General features: G+C 38.9%; 1 long non-coding RNA gene across 2 annotated transcripts in view; it reads left to right on the top strand.

The window, feature by feature from the left end:
- Positions 1-16,022, top strand: part of LOC141577744 (uncharacterized) — a 49,195-nt gene extending 33,173 nt beyond the window's left edge. The window contains exon 4 of one of the 2 annotated variants that reach the window (XR_012507165.1): positions 1,959-16,022. This is a non-coding gene — a long non-coding RNA (uncharacterized LOC141577744). The remainder of the gene's footprint in view (positions 1-1,958) is intronic. The other variant, XR_012507164.1, reaches the window with a different exon arrangement.
- Positions 16,023-16,924: the final 902 nt, after the last annotated feature.

Consider the following 16,924-nt stretch of genomic DNA (forward strand, 5'->3'; position numbering starts at 1 on the left):
GCAGTTAATGGCTTTAAAATAAACACAATTAATGTTTTTAAGAAAACTGAGGAAAAGATGGACAGAAAGATAAAAGTATGTATACATTCCACAAGTAACCTGAATCTGTATTTTTTAAAAAAGCACCAAATTGATAATCTAGATATTTAAAACTAAAAATGTCTGAAATTAAGAATTCAACAAATATGCTTAATAACAGTTAAGGGGTTTTTTTTGGGGGGGGGGTAGTTAAGACATTTTTTATCCAAGTTTTTTACTGAGTTACAGGGAGAAAGAAAAATGTAAAAACAGTAGGAGGCATATGGAAAATGTCAAAAAGTTTAACATATGTATGATTGGCGTTCCAAAAGGAGTAAAAAGAGAAAATGGCCCAGAAGCAATATTGGAAGAAATAATGGTTGAGAATTTTCAAAAACTGATGAAGGATACATGGATATAAAAAGCTCAATAAAACCCAAGTGAGAAAAATACAAAGCAAAGCATATCCAGGAACATGGTAGCCAAACTGCTGAAAACCAAAAGCAGAGAGGAAATCTTAATAATATCCAGAGAGAAAAAGGCATGTACCTTCAAGACAGTAACAATAAGAGTGAGAGTGATAGCTGACTTCTCAAAAGAAATGATGAAAGGCAGGAGACAATGTATTGAGGAGACAGGAGACAGAGTTAAAGTACTGAAAGAATGGAAATCTCAAACAGATTCTATACCCACTGAAAACACTCTTTAAACTGAAAGAAAAATATTTTTCAGAAATTGAAAAAACAGCAGAATTTTTTTATTACCAGGTGTGCACTACAGAAAATAACAAAAGAGTTGTTCATACAAAAGAAAAATCATCCCAGATGAAAACATGGAAATTAGGAAAAAATAAAGAACACTGGAAAAGATAAATATGTGGACAAATATAAATTAACACTGATACTTCAAAACAATAACTGCAATATTTTGTAGATTTAAAAATATATATAACCCTTGGCTCTTCTCCCCTAGCCCCTTTCCTTTGGAGGTGCCCAACCTCCTGCCTCCCCCTCCCTCACTCTAGGAGAGAGAACTGCTAGTGAGGAGATGACTATTTTATAAAGAAATGAAAAAAAGTGAAATAAAAATGTGTTAATTTGGGAAAACTATACATAAAACTAAAATTAATGGCAAAAATAAAGCTTTGCAAAAGGAAGTAATAAAATTAAAAGATTCTAGCAATGACAAGGAAATGGTAAAAATAGTAGTCTGTTTTGACCATAATAAATCAATACTGTAATCTGTAGGACAATCACTAAAAAATAGTAGAAGAATATATTCACACACACAAAAAAATGGAATAATAAAAATACCTTATTAATCCAGTATAAAGCAAGAAAGGATTGTTAAAAAAAGGAGCTGGAAACAAGTAAGCCAAATAGCAAACAAATAATAGAAAGGCAGATATAAACTGAATTATACCAGTAATTACATTAAAAATAGGTTATATTCTCCAATTAAAGAGTAAGATCGTCAGGTTGGATAATGTAAAATGGATTCTCAAGTTCTTTATCTTTCTTTTTAACTACAAGAACTACAAGTAAAGATGTTATTGGATCTCAACCTTGGAGGGTGTAGGTTCCATCACATTTGACATAGTTGATCTAGGATTACAAAATTTGGAGGTGAAATATATCTACTTAGCCCAGGAAAAGGACATTGAGCTGAACCAGGTTTAGTAACTCTTTAAAGTTCTCAGATGACTGACTATATCTAGTTGTTTGTATTTCTTTAAAACTTAATCTAAGGTACTATTTATTATGTTTCACACACAGAGGAACCAATCAAGAATTCAAAATGTTTAGGTTAATCATGCAATTTTCCATGAAATTAAACCACCTCATGCATATTCATTACGGGAAGATATGTTTGTGCCAACTCAAAAAAAATATTGAAAAACTGCACTGAGAAAAGAATTTCATGTCTCCCTTTGCATCTAGGAAGACTCAAGAGTTTCCCTGAAGAAGATATTTCTATCTCTCACAGTGCTTCATCTGTTACTATTTTGACTATTTCCTGGTCAGATCCAGCTCTGTCATGGGATAAGAACTGGATTGTCTTCGAAACAGAGCCAAGGGGAAGAAAGAAAGTCAACAAAGGGAGGCTTAACGAACACCTCTTGCTGATTCAGAAGTGAATTGCATCCCGTTTTCCAGGTATGAGCTGCCCCTACCACGGCAAAGAGGCCACACACATATTCCTCCAGCCAATGTGGTTCCTGTCCAGGCCAAGGCCCAGTCCCACATAGGAGCCATGCTACAGGGAGGGTAAGGACCTGCCTCTCTGGCTGTCCAGTCAGACACCTCTGCAGCCAGAACAAATCCTCTCCAGACATTCTTTAATTATGACTTTAAACAGAATATGGGAGAAATAAGGCCACAAACATCATTGGACATTAAATTCAAAGGAAAGCCCAGCTGGTGTCTCAGAGAAAAGTGAACTTTGTCATGTCCCATTCAATAGCCTCAAGGTAGCAAAATGACAAAATGGGTAGAGAATGAAGGGAGGAAGTCCACCCCTTCTGAAAATGGTCAATATCTTGATGAAAGGTCGAAGGAATTAAAGAGATCTGAGAAGGGCATTTCCTTTCCCTGTGGCAGCTCTTCGATGCTAGAGCTCCAGGAAGAATCCCAAAGGATCTGTTTTTCTGAGTTTGGCAGGTGTGACTCCTTATATGGAAATGGTTTCCATCAGTAAAACTGGATTATTCTGGTTAATCGGCTGCCTGTGTTATCTGAAATCTGAGCATTGCCTCACATGTAAATTATTTTATTGTATGCTAATTTCTTGAAAATCAGTAATCCCTCTAACATAAAAACCATATGGCTTCATTTTGACTTGGTCATTCAGGAAACAACAAAATCTTGCAATGCCTCACAGATGTCGTCTTAAAAAATAGTTGTCTACAGGACCAAGGGGGAAAATATAGTTAGGCTTTCAAAACCCTTGTATTAATTAACTCTGCATGAGTGTGCATTGGTCATAGTTTATTCAGACATTATTGAATACTCTAATGTGCCAGCTACTTTTACTTACATTGTTTATTTTAAATCTCATTTTAAACCTTTTGGGTAGATTTTGTTATTCCAGTTTTACCAAGGAAATAACTGAAGCTTCGAGGGATTATATATTATCTGTTTAAGACCACACAGCAAGTAATAAGAATTTGAACCAGGTCTTCTGATGCCAAGCCCAGTGTTCATGCTATGATTCTTCTTGTTTCTCCACCATCCTTGTATTTTTCATTATTGATAACCACAAATAGCATAAATAACAGTAGCAATAATCCAGAAATTGGTACTTCTATATATCTTTCCAATCTCTGCCGGATGATTTTATTCCATGAATGGATTCCTTGGAAATTCTTGGAAAATGAAATCTAAAAAGCCAAAATGATCTTATCATCACTGTAATGAGTTTAGGCTACAAATAATAAGCGAATAATGATGAAATAGAATAAGGATGGGGCATGAATTTAGGCATTTGTACTGCAAGAGGCTCTGCTTTGGAATTTTCTTGGTTCTTCTTAAATTTCAATAACCAGTTATTTATTTGGGGGGCAAGGCCAGGAAGCATGCAAATGTGTTTTGGCCCATGAGACCGTGTGGGTGTTTATGATCATGTCACTTCATTCCTGTATGGGTGTGAGTGTGAACCTCTGATTATTCAACAAGATCATCAATTTAGCTCCATATGCCCAAGAGCTGATTGCAATGATGTTTAAGGCAGAAGGCCACTGGAAAAACAAATTGGAACTGCTGAAGGAAAGATGGCTCAAGGGTCAGCTTTTCCTGTAAAGTAGCGAGTGGATTTAGCATTCGTGAAAATTTCCAGTGCTGGTTGGAGTCCAGAGGGACCTAGGGTGTTCAGCTTGCCTCTGCCACTTCCTGGCTCTGGCTGGGACACACATTACCCTCTGACTCTGGCCTGGCGCAGCACTGCACCATGTTGAGGTCCATGCCCTCTGTCCTCATCTGCTCTGCTCAGAGATGACCCCTTCTGTGCTGCTCCAATGGTGCCTGCCAACCATGATGCCAGGAAACATAGGCATCAGACAGAACAGGTTCAAAGAGACTGGCACAGCAGAAACCAGGGAAAGAGCCCATGTCCTTGGGGGCAGAGAGGAGGGGGAGTGGGTGAGGCAGGATGGAGACAAGTTGGAAGCCCTTCAAAATGCCATTCTCTCCTCCCCACATCCCCAAGGACCCCCACCACTAACCCCCTATGCCACTGACACCCACACCAATACTGGCCTTTTCTCTGTTTTCCCAACCCTTTTTAATCACACAGCTCAAAAGATTCTCAGGGAACACCTAATCCTAGTTTCAAAACTGGTTTAAAGCTTAGGTTTCAATCCTGACCCTCCCTCTCAAAAACTGTGTGATTCTGAGAAAAAGTATTAACCTCCCTGATCCTCGATTTTATTTTCTCATATGTAAAATGAGGATAATGGGTATCCTGAACATATGTCACGTTTACTCTTGCAGTGTATCTATCAGAGTTCAGTCAGGAAGACAGAGCGACTGTGTTATGGGAATAAGGGGGTTTTATTAAGAACAATTGAACAAACAGAGAAGGAGCTGAGTGTGCAGAGTGGTTTTGGAGAAGTATGGAATTGGTCACTAAGCAGTCTGCCTGAGTCAGTGGTGAGGAGGAGGGACACATCAGAGCTTGCAGGAGAATCTGAGAAACCAAGTGTGCACAGTATAAGTGGGATCACTAGGGGAGGCTTGAGGAGGGGACTCTGATGCCACTGTCTGGGGGTCCACAGCTAAGTGCTTTGTGGTGGCCTGACCACACACAAAGCAGGGCCAAGAGCAGGGAAGACAAGCTGCACAAACAGAAGACAAGCTGGACAAATAGAGAACAAGCCAGGCTCCTCTGTGTTTATTATTATTGCCATGACTGTGTCTGACCGTGACAGCCTTTTAGAGGAGTGGCTTCTGCTTAATTCTCTCCTCTTGAATCTTCCACTTTTGGCTAACTCTAAACTGGTACCATATAGGAAACATATTCTTGGAAACTTACTATCCAGCCTTGGACAAATTGAATAATACTTCAAAGTTTTTCCTCCTTCTTCTATGACTGCAAATTTGCTTTGGGAACTAGCTCTCTCACTCTCAGTCCTTTTACCCTATCCCAGCCCTCAGGACTATCATGGGACTTGAGCCTGGCCAGCTGAACATTGCACACCTATGGCCATTGACTGGCTCAGGGATGGATTCAAGACCCAAGGATAGCTAATAAAATTCTGTTATGGAAATTTGTCAGAGCCAAGCAAGGACACAGTCCCTCTTTTCCATGAAGATAAGACATAAGTCTCAAACTTCTGGTAGCCAACTGGCCATCAAGAGGGAGACTTTCTGAGAATAAAGCTAACCCAGGGAAAGCTGGACCTAGGGAAGGGGAGTAAGACTAAGTCCTACTGCATCATTAGATCACCTGGACCTGGAAATAAGAAATATCTGGATTCAAAGCCAAAAAGTGATGTGTGAACTAGCTTGATTAAGGTCTTATCACTTGCAATCAAAAGGTTCCAGACTAATACAATAGGGTCAGTTGAGGATCAAATAAGCAAGACCATGTCATACAGTAGCGCTCAATAAATGTCAGTTATTAATTACTATTGTCATAGTTGTTATTATTATCATTACTTACATAGATTTCCATTTATAACCCTTCTATTTCTACCCCCTCTCTTCTGTGTTTATGTACAGTGTCTTAAGTTCTGTCTGAAGACATTAAACCACATAAAATGAACTCAGAAGGTCCCTTTCTGTCTGTCAGTAGTCTGCAAGCACAGCAGCCATGATCGACAGACAAAAAGACCCAGCTAGAGTTTATGCTTTTATAAAACAACAGGAAAAAAATCTTAAGTAGGAAACTTATCTCATCCTCCAATATCCTGCTTCCTGTCATCCTTTCCATGACAGTTTCTTCCTGACCATGAAGATGCCTCTTCCTGGCTCTCTGCCTCTGTCCTTTTCTCTGTTTTACTACATTCTCCAATGAGGAAGGAGTACAAGAGGAGACGATGAGCTAACTCAAACCTCAAAAGGGTTTAGATTTCTTTGAAAAGAACCATATTAAGTCTCCACTGCCCTTAGGGCACTCTAAAGAAAGGACCATGAGAGGATTCACGAAAAGCATTTGCAGGTAAAAAGATTGGTAAATAGCTTTTCCTTATATTTTCTATTGGACTTGGAATTAGCTACTCTGGGAAGAAATGACTCAGTAGCAACTTATCCCTGGTTCTCAAAAAAATGAAAATTTAAGATGCAGGGAAGTGTAGCCACCTAGATACTCAGTTAGAGCATATTTATAAAGTCTATAGGGTATACAGAATATGGTAACTGTTCTCTGTCTCCAATGGGTTTTGACTAGGAAATGGCTCCGGACACCATGTGGGCTTTGCAGTACTCATTTGCAGGGAATTCTAGATAGTGAGCAGTTTAATAGCATAGATAAATAAAGCCACTGAAATGCCTTCTCTGGAAAATATTAGAAACTTAGAAGCATGGGAGTGATGACTTTCAGAATTGAATTCAGTACAAGAATATCATTTTTTAAAGACAAATAATCACTTTTCATGGGTCCAGGGATGTGAAGTAGTCACAGTTATTAGTACAAGGAAAATATAGGAGACTTGGGATGCTCACTTCTTTTGCTCTCTAGCTGAGCATCCAGATTCTCTCTCGTTCTGTCGTTATCCTCCACTCCTAGCTCCAAAGTTTACTTTCCCTTAACAGATCTCATAAGTGACATTTGCTTTATGTTTATGGCAAATGTTCAAGTTAAACTGATGTAGGGTTAGTACCAATTTTAAGCTGTATTCACCAATGGGCTACCTAGAGACCCTACTTCCCAGAGTCTATTTCCATAAGGGACTGAGAAGTCTCCTGAAAATGAATGAACTCATCAAAATGAATGAGTTGAGAATAAGAAGACTGGCCAAATAACCAAGCCATGAAATTGCAGAGGAGAAAGGATTTTAAGTGTGGCATGGTTATTAGGGCAGGGCTGGCAATTCTCAGCAGGAGCAGAAGTAGTACCCAGCAGAGGTGGCAGCAGTCCCCTGGAGAAGCAGTGGGAGTGCTCAGTGGATCCTCTATGGGAGTCCATCAGACTTGTTCAAGGGTACTTGTGAAATTATCAGCTGGGAGTTACAGTTTTGGGGTGGGAGTGAGAGGAAGTGAACTTGGGGTTGCTATAGCTGTACACTCTGAAGGATGCAATCTAGAGAAACATGGATTACATATATATGAAATATATAAATATAAATAAATATATATATATAAATATAAATAAATATAAATATAAATAAATATATATATATATATAGTACAACTCATGTATTACTACAGATTCTATTTCAAGTCATTACCCCATGGCTATGGTGACCAGTTCCCTGAAGACTTCATTAAGCCTCAGCCATGAATCACCTGAGAGCTCCTCACCTCCTTGATTAATGCCCTGAAGCTTCATTGATGTCACAGTTTGGGATGCCTGTGGCAATCCCTCAGCATTTCTCACGCACAACCCCAAAGATCTGGAGGGTTAACACTTGTGGGAGAATTCTTGAAAATCGGAAATGAGAATTAATTGGTAGATGTCCTTCTGTACCACCCCCCCTCCAGGGGGACAGTTCTAAAATGCATTTTATAAGACTTCTCAGACAGTCCCACAGGTCAAGTACCTAGTCACTCCTAGTGGTTACCAACCCAGTGACCACTTTTGGATGGCCTGTCCCTCCTGCCCGGGTCATCTTCCCTGCCCCTCATATCCATACCTTGGATTCCCCAATAAACCACTCATATTTCTGCCTTATCTCAGATTCTGCTTTTGGGGAAGCCCACAATAAGAATTTGACTTCTGAAGTTAAATGTTGTTTTCCTTCTACAAACTCTTTAAAACCAGGCCTTGAAGTCCTATTCCGTTATGTAGATGTTTTTATGTTCTTCCCCTTTTCCTACCACTTCCTTTGGGCTTTGTCTGACCTCCATCATCCAGAGTCCCATGACATCTACAGCCCGTACTGTTAGAGAAGTATTTCCATCACCAGATTGTATCATTGATTGGGGACCAGGGGAATGCACTTGGAGGCCAAGAAAAAAATATTAGCTAATATGTGTCATGGAATATGATGCCTGGGGTAAGGAAAAACACTTAAAGTTACAAAAGAGAATTAGAAAATTACAGCCCCTTCCTGGTAATTTAGAGTTGGAACTAGAGCTTCTCTCTCTTTGTAGCTCCTTCTTCTTGCAGATAAATAATCTGAAGACTAGGATGGTTAAGTGAATAGCTCTGATATTTAGCTCCCTAACCTAGTGCTTATTTTTTTAGGAGATACAAGAAGCCATAGAGTTTGGATGAAGCCATAGGCTCGTTCATAGTGTCTCTGTTGATGATAATGAGGTTGGTAGAAATAAAACAGTCAAGCACAAGAGGATATTGACTTATAGGTTTAAAGAATATTAGGGTTAGAAATCTAACAACCTACTAAAGCAAGAATCTGTCAGGTGTGTATGTCTAATTTTAAAAATACCCACCTGACTCAGTCAAACAAGTCAACTTCCCTGTCAGTAGAATGCCATTACCAAAAGACTGAATTCATGAAATCAGATCCTTCTTGTCTCCACCCACCCCTAATGTATTTATCTTGCTTCTTGTCTGTTCTGCCCTTGCTTTTTGGTGACCCACTCATGACATATCTGGCTCTTGGTTCTTCTATGTTACTCTTGGTTTTACTGCCCACATCCCTTTTTTTGGCACAGAACCTCTTGGGGCTGCTGCCCCAGTAACAGGTGCCACTCAGGCTGGCTCAGTTCCCAGGCTTCAGGCCCTCCCTGGACCGGGCCCTGGAAGACCAGAAAGGGCAAACTCTCCCTGCAATATCCCCGCGAGTGGCCACAGAGGCTCTATCTAAGCTTCTAGTGCAGGGGAGCATGCTGCCTCACAAGACAGCTGTATACTCTGTTAGAAATCTTTGTTTAGAAGTTGTTTCTTTCATTGCATGAGAATCTGCATCGCTATAGGTTTTGTGCATCAATCCTAGTTCAGCCTTAGAAAGCAGTGCGGCCTGCTCCATGTGAAAGTTCTTGATAGTTGAAGGCATTTCTCAGATATATCCCAATTCTTTACCTCTCAAGACTAATATCATATCCCTGAGCCCTTTAACTTTCTTTATATGATAAAGGTTCTAAGCCCTACACTGAACTATACACCTGCTCTGTGTTCCATCTCTGTCTGCCTTCCTAAGTTGCTGTATGCACAGGTGGATTATCCCTCCAGGTGACACCTGCCCAGTGCAGTTACTATGAGGTTATTACTTTTGGTTCACATTGAATTTGTGGGTTAAATAAATTCATAGATATTTATCTCATGAACCAAATCCAAATTGGATCTCTTGCCCTAAATCACTTTTGGAACAAGGTGAGCCGTAAGTAAATAAATACACAAATGAACACAAATAAAAAGTTTAAATGTGCTCAATATTTTCAGTCCCATTTTGAACCAGACATGACCAGGAACACTTTATATGATTGGATTATTAATATTAGGTTGTCACATTTTACAAGTTCCCACAGTGTCGTTGTCAGCTTCACATCACCCTGAAACCTTCATATTTCTAAAAATCTTAATTCTAATCACAATAGGGGACCTAGAAAGTGGCAAATCAGGATTATTTCAGGCTCCTGACTATAATTATAATCCTCAGTCTTATGCAAAGCAACGGGGACCATTCACACAAAACAGTGTTTGTGTGTGTGTGTGTGTGTATGATAAAAGGGGGAGAGTTGGTCATTTATTCAGTTTTAGTCAAAAGAGCTACATTTTGTTTGAACAATGATGCTGGTTCCTTTTTGCTTTATTTATGAATTTGAGTGTGGTTAAAGTTTAACACAACTGACGTAAAAGTCTCCTATAAAATTAATTTGTCACACTCTCCTTGAAGAATTGCCTTTTCTAACAAAATTGTGAAATGGACTGAACAGTAGCAGCGTGGAGCATCTATCAAGAGAAAGACCCAGAATGAGGCATGATGTCAATGGTTACAGCACTCTATATTTAATCTCACAAAATGTGCATCTTATTAGAGTTGATGCAAGTAAATGGTATAAGGCACTTCAACAGCCTGGATTTGATTATGAAGAGCTATGAGAGCATTTGGAGAATAAATGCAAATCCACAATGTTCGGATGAGTGTTAGGAGAAAGGAAGGGGGTCACATAGGATAGATGACATCTAGTTGAGCTCTTAAAGGATGGGTAGAATTTAAATAGGAAACATGATGTACATATGGTGTTCCGATATACTTTCTCATGGAGAGGGGCCTTCTGAGAGCTCTGCACAGTGCTCCCTTTTAGAACCATAGCTTGTTAAGCAGCATGTCAATTTGGCCTCATTCAGTTGAGGGATAGACTAACAACAGAACCCGAACCAAGGAGAGAGGGTTATGTAGATGCCCACCTGCCCAGTTTCTGTAGTGAGATCCAAGTCACACAAGACTTCCATTTAATTCTTCATGCCTTTGGGCTATGAATTAATGCAAAAGTTCCAGGAAATCTAGGTTTCAAGCCAAAAACTGAAGAGCAAAAGAGCAAAGCCATGGGGGGAAAGAGTGCTAGACAAAGTAAATCTACCTAGACAGTTGGCGATGAGCCTTACTACTCAGTTCTGTTTTATTAGACCGTAAAGGTAAAGGCATGTGTTCTTTTTTCCTGGAAGAGCCCAGATAGCCCTGTTCTTAAATGAAATTCAGGCATGTTTGGGTGTAGCTGCAGCTGATTTGCATGGGGGCTTTTGTTTCCATCTGAAAGGGAAAGAGGGAGATATATGCAAGCATCAGGTGGTAATAGAGAAGAGGAGATGGTGTCTAGTGCATTACTTGGCCTCAAGACTATGGCTAGCGGGATTAGAGGAAAGTCCAAGGAAGCTGCTACCATAAAGGTTTCAGTAGCTGCAGTTTTTATGGAAATGTGTGACAGAGAGGTGGGGAGTGTGTCATTGTCCTACCTCGGCCAAGGCCATAGCACTGCTCTTGACTGACAACTTAGGGTGATGATCCTCTTAGCATAAACATTGGCATTAATGTGGAGTAAACTTTAGTGATGGCAGCATTCAGAGTTCCCCAGTGGCTTTGGAAATTGAAGACAATGGTCAGGGGACCAAAGCAGGAGAGAGAAAAATGACAGAATCCAAGCAGTGACTTGCAGTTGACAGACATATTGGTGAACACAAGAGTGAATTCCAGTGAGTACCCCAAGAAACATCAGGGGAGCTAAAAGCTGTGTATGAGCAGGCAGGAGTAAAAGCAGATCTGTGTCATGGGTCCCTTTCACAGTCTCAGAAAAAAAATGGGACTTTTAATATTTTCTTTGGGCCCCAACAAATACTTTCTTCAAAAGAGATCAAACTGGAGCATGCCAATGGGTACTAAAGTAATATAATGATACCAAATTGACCATTGAGAGTTAACTTGCCCCATTCCCACTTACATTCCCAGCACTCTGAAAGCCATGAATCTTGTGATGTACTTGATAAACTGCATAGTTTGGACTGCAGGGGTGAAATGATAAGAATTGACTAGAATTTCTTGTCAAGGGAAGAGTGAGTCCCTATAGTGAGATTTTCTCTGATGTTGAATTTCCACTTAGGTATCCAGCCTTCCCAGTGTTTAGAGTCCTAGATGGGTAATGTTTCCTTCATGTATAAAGCCTAGATGCTCTACTGAACTCTCTTTTTCCACACATATTCATTTGGACCTTGATCAAAATCATGCTCCAGAATTTGAGTCACCTGAGGAGGCAGTGGGGCCAACAGCAATAACCTATAAAGATAAGGTATATTTTCAGGGGTGAGAACTGGAATGTGATGGAAGTATCTGTAAAGTCATTGAACCACATCCCCAAAACTCTCTGCTTTGTGTATTCCTCCTACAAGTATTAATTGAGCATCTTGGTTCTCTGCTTCTACCATGATATGGTAGGATGCTGGAGCTAGAATACAAACAAGACAAAGTCCCTTATTTGTGAAGAGGAGGTAAGACACATCATCACCATCATCATCAATCAATGACAGTATTCCAGACAGCACAAAGCTATGTGGAATTGAGTAGGTAGGTACTCTTTTATAAAAGAAGTTTAGGAAAGAATCCCTAAAGATGTGACATTTGAGCAGAAATATACATAATGAGAGAGAGCAAAATAAAAGCCTGGGGTAAAGGCACTTTAGGTAGCAAGTACAGGAAGTGCAAAGGCCCTGAGGTAGGAATGAGTCTAAAGTAGAAAAACAAAAGACCATGGCTAGGTCATGCCAAGGAGAGGAGGACAGTAGGACATAAGGTCAAAGTAGTAGGTATGGACTTCCTTCTTTTACCTGATAGTGATTTGGGGCATAAAAATAATAGCTAAGAGTGTTACAGGTTTAGAATGTTCCCATCACTATTTGGACCATCTTATTTAATCCTTACAAGAATCCAATAAGGTAGGTAAGATGATAGTTAAAATATTTAACAGCGAATATGTCATAATCACCAACCAATCAGATAATGCCAGCCTCAGCCACCACTCTGGCCATCTAGTACAGACTGGCTTGATATCAGGTATCACCATGGCTCCTTTAAATAGTGAGGAAACTTAGGTCAGAGACAGGGTAATCACCTCAAAATTATGCAACTGAGCATTTCACCCCAAAATATATATTGAACCTGGCAAGTAACCTTCCTTTGATAAATGCTGCTTATAAGACTTACATAACGGGAGTTTTACTATGCACACAATGGGCGAAAGAGCACTGTGCTAGGAATATAAACTCATAGAACTACTCCTAGTACTCGCACTAACTAGCTATGAGGCCTTGAGTAAAATGCTTTACCTCTCTCATTCTCAGAAAACCTCTAGCATGGATGGTAAATTCATATACCCTAGAGTAGGTATTCTCAACCTGGAGCAATTTTGTTTCACAAGAGACACCTGGAAATTTTTGATTGTCACAACTTCTTGGTACAGGGGGGTGTTACCTGCACCTAGAGGTCAGGGATGCTGTTAAACATCCTAAAGTGCATAGGACAGCCCCATAGCAAAGAATTATTAGTACCAAGGTTGAGAAACCCTGTTCTAGAGGCCAGAGAGGTAAAAGACACTGTGAGGAGTGTCAGGGATGGTGTTAGGGAGTGGTGGAGACAATAGCAAATTGCAAAGTACTTAAACTTTCTAAAGGTATTTCAAATAAAAATATTTATAAACCTACGTGGATTAAAGAGAAGACATACGCGAGACAATTTCAACATGCTTGTGGCCTAACTATAGCCCTTGTTACAATGTTCTTTTAACGGGTAAAGATGAAAGTGTCTTCTAGTCATGCAGAAGTCTGTGTATATGTGTGTGTGTGTGTGTGTGTGTATACATATGTGTTCGTAAATATACAAGGACAAAAGATTTATTTTTAAGTGTTTTCTAAAATAGAGTCTCTGTTCTTTCACTTCTTTCCCTGGTCTATACACTTACCCTCTTTCAATTATACCAGTCCCCTTCCTCTTGTTCTGGCTTTAGCAAAGGTGAAGCCCAGATGCTGCACTCCACCCACGAGAGAAACTTCTGGTTTAAGTTTTGATCCCTTCATTTTGCTTAAAGCCCCTGGGAAGGAGGCTCTCTACCTCACATTACTCCTTTAACCTTTAGAGACAGATGGGCTGAAAAAGACAGGTTGGCCCCACATTTATGATGTGCCCACAGAGTTATTTATGGTTTGTTTATCCGCTCAATGTGGAGCAGTTGTGGCCTATGACTTTCCACTCCAGGGTGCATTAACAGATTTGGGGGGGAATTGGCAGTGTCAAACTATATGGTTGCACTGGGCTTTTCAGCCTCCCCCTGCAAAGCAAAGTCAGCATCAGTCCCCAGGTACTCAGGCATGCTAGGATTTCTAGAAAGGCATCAATGACCCCATTGGAAAGAGGCTGGGAGAAAGGCTACAGCAGGTGAGAAGCTGATGAAAGCAGGAGGATGAATTTCTCTGCTCATCATGCTCAGAGATGGGAAGCAAGGCTGGTATAAAACTACAGATGTGGAATGTGAGATGTCACTGCGATTTCTAAGACAGGCAGGTAAAGGCAGATGGGATATCAAGATGAAGTCTCCAAGCAAGGCTCTAGGAGCATCAGCACACATGGCTGGAGGGTCAGAGTTGCACTGAGGCAGTGTATTTCTGCAATGATACGAATGAATGGATTAACCAATAAAAGAAATCTTTCCTCTGGGAACTTGGCACTTTAGTTTAAGTACTTGTTCAACAACACCTCTATTTGCAAACTTCTTACCTGATAATCTGCAGGTACAAAGGCTCCCTGTTCTCTGTAGTCTACCTGGGTAGATCCAGGTTTTGTGGAACCTTCAGCTTTTGCAAGTCTATGAGGACCTTTTAAGTAAAATGAATCCAAAATTACAAATGCAAAATTGCTGGGTACTCTCCCAGGGCCTTGGAAGAAGCAGGTATTAGGGAAGGGTCCTGAAACTTAAGTTCATTGGCAGTTCATTGGCTTCTTGGTAAATCTATCCCTGCTGTTTAGAACGCTTCTCCAAGTACTAGGAGCTTGAGACAACAGGCTGGGTCCAGACCCTTTCTTCTCCCCGGCCTACCATATAGCATAACCTAATCTTGAGGGCAATATCCCATCACCTTTGCTATATTCTATTGGTTAGAAGCAAGTCACAGGTCCTGCCCACACTCAAGGGGATTATCCACAGGGTATGGATCACTGGAGGTCAGCTTACCCTGTGTGTCTTCTACTCTCCAGTTTGAAACCTCAGAGAGATGTCATTTCAGTAATTTGTTTCAGATTACTGGAGCACATTCTCATTCTGCAGATTTGGAAAATTCTTGTCTAGCTGTGTTACAATAAAATCTAATCTGTTTAATTTAATAAAAGAAGAGCAATGCTCCCACTTTGTATGAGTTAGGACTCCTTGCAATTCCACCTGTCAGGAACACAGCTTATACCATGTATGTGTAGCTATGCAGATGTGTCTATGTAAGTATGATGCATTCAAAAGGATATCTTTAAGTGTTGATGCACAATCATAAAATAAACTTACGTACCTACATTCCAGTTTAAGAGCTAGACCATTACCAGTTCCATTCTTTCTACCTGTGTGCCTCTTCCTATCTCATCCTCCTGCCTTCCAGAGGTAAATATTCTCTAACATTCAGTTGATATAATTTCCTTGACTTGTTGATAATTTTATTACACATGTATTTAACAAAAAAGAAAGTTGTGCACCTTGGCTAAATTATGAATTTTATAAAAATGGCAAGATATATCACAAAGTTTTCTGCAACGGGGTTTTTCCACAGAACATTATGTTTATGAGATCGATCTTTGCTGCTTTATGTAGCTGCAGATCAATCATTTCCACTCAGACTGTTTCGTTATGCTGTGCAAAGATGGCACAAAGAAATATTCATCTTTTAAGTTCTCTCCAGTTTTTACAATCATGAATAATGCTGCTGTGGACATTCTTACCTGTTTTCTAGTACACTTACATAAGAATTTTTCTGGAATACATGCCTGAAATTAAAATTATTGGGTCTTAGGGACTACAAATATTCAACTTTACAAAGAATGACAAATTGTTGGCCAAAGTCATTTTATTAATGTAGACTCAGCTTATGAGTTCCCTTTAATCTACTTTAACCCCACCAACACTTGGTGTTCCAAGACTTCTTGATATTGCCAATTAAGAAGCTTTAAAGAGCATCTCATTATGATCTTAGTTTGTATTTTCTTGGATATTCATAGGACTAAGCATTTTATATGCTTAGTCACCATTTATATTTTCTTCCATGAAATGCTGTTTCAAATAATTTGCTTGTTTTTCTGTTGTTCATTTTTTTCTTGTTGACTTGTAGAAGCTCTTCGTATATTCCAGGGCTAAATATTCATTAATTCTTGGGTCAGTAAAATAGCTTTTCATAATATATTACTTGTTTTTCATTTTCTTTGTACTAGCCTTTAATAAAGAAAATGTTTTATTTTTATTATTGTCAAATGTATCAATCATTTCTTTGTGCTTGGTCTTTCTGCGTCTTGTTTAAGAAATTTTTCTCTATCTCAAAGGATGGGGAAAATAAAGATATTTTCTTTTATACTTTTAGTTTTTTAACTAAAAGAGATTTAAATGAACAAAGAGCTTAAATATCATAAAGATGTTCATAGTTAGTGATCTATATGTTCAGTATAATTCCTATTTTGAAAGTCCTAAATGACTCTTTAGAAACTTGGCAAGTTGATTCTAAAATTTATATGGACTTACAAAGAGCAATGAATAGCCAAGACACTCCCAAAATAAAAGCATGCAATAAATGAATTTATTCTACCATACATCTGCATGCATATTTATGTACTGGTATAATGATAGTAATTATACCCAAATATGTATATATATATGATATACATGCATTTATTATACATATTTACATTATTATGTATATATAGACTATTTATATCTAACTCTATGCATTTATATAAGTATATATCACATACACATAAATTATATATATACTGTTAAGAATATACTTGTACAATTATGTAAGGATATTTATATAACATATAATTATATATACCCATACATACATAAGGATATATAAGACATGTATGTGTATAAACATATATTTAAATCTATGGAATATGTGTTGGATTTCATCAAATGCTTTTTTGGCATCTACTGAGATGATTTTGTATATATATATATACACACATATACATGCATATATATATTTCCTATGTTCAATTCCATGTGGTAAATTATATTTATAGATTTCTAGTGTGCAACCACTGTTGCTTTGTGGAATGAACTTAATTTTATTATGATGTATCATAGTTTTATATACCATTCAATTTATTTTG

This window comes from Camelus bactrianus, chromosome 5, assembly GCF_048773025.1.
Source record: "Camelus bactrianus isolate YW-2024 breed Bactrian camel chromosome 5, ASM4877302v1, whole genome shotgun sequence".
Taxonomy (NCBI): domain Eukaryota; kingdom Metazoa; phylum Chordata; class Mammalia; order Artiodactyla; family Camelidae; genus Camelus; species Camelus bactrianus.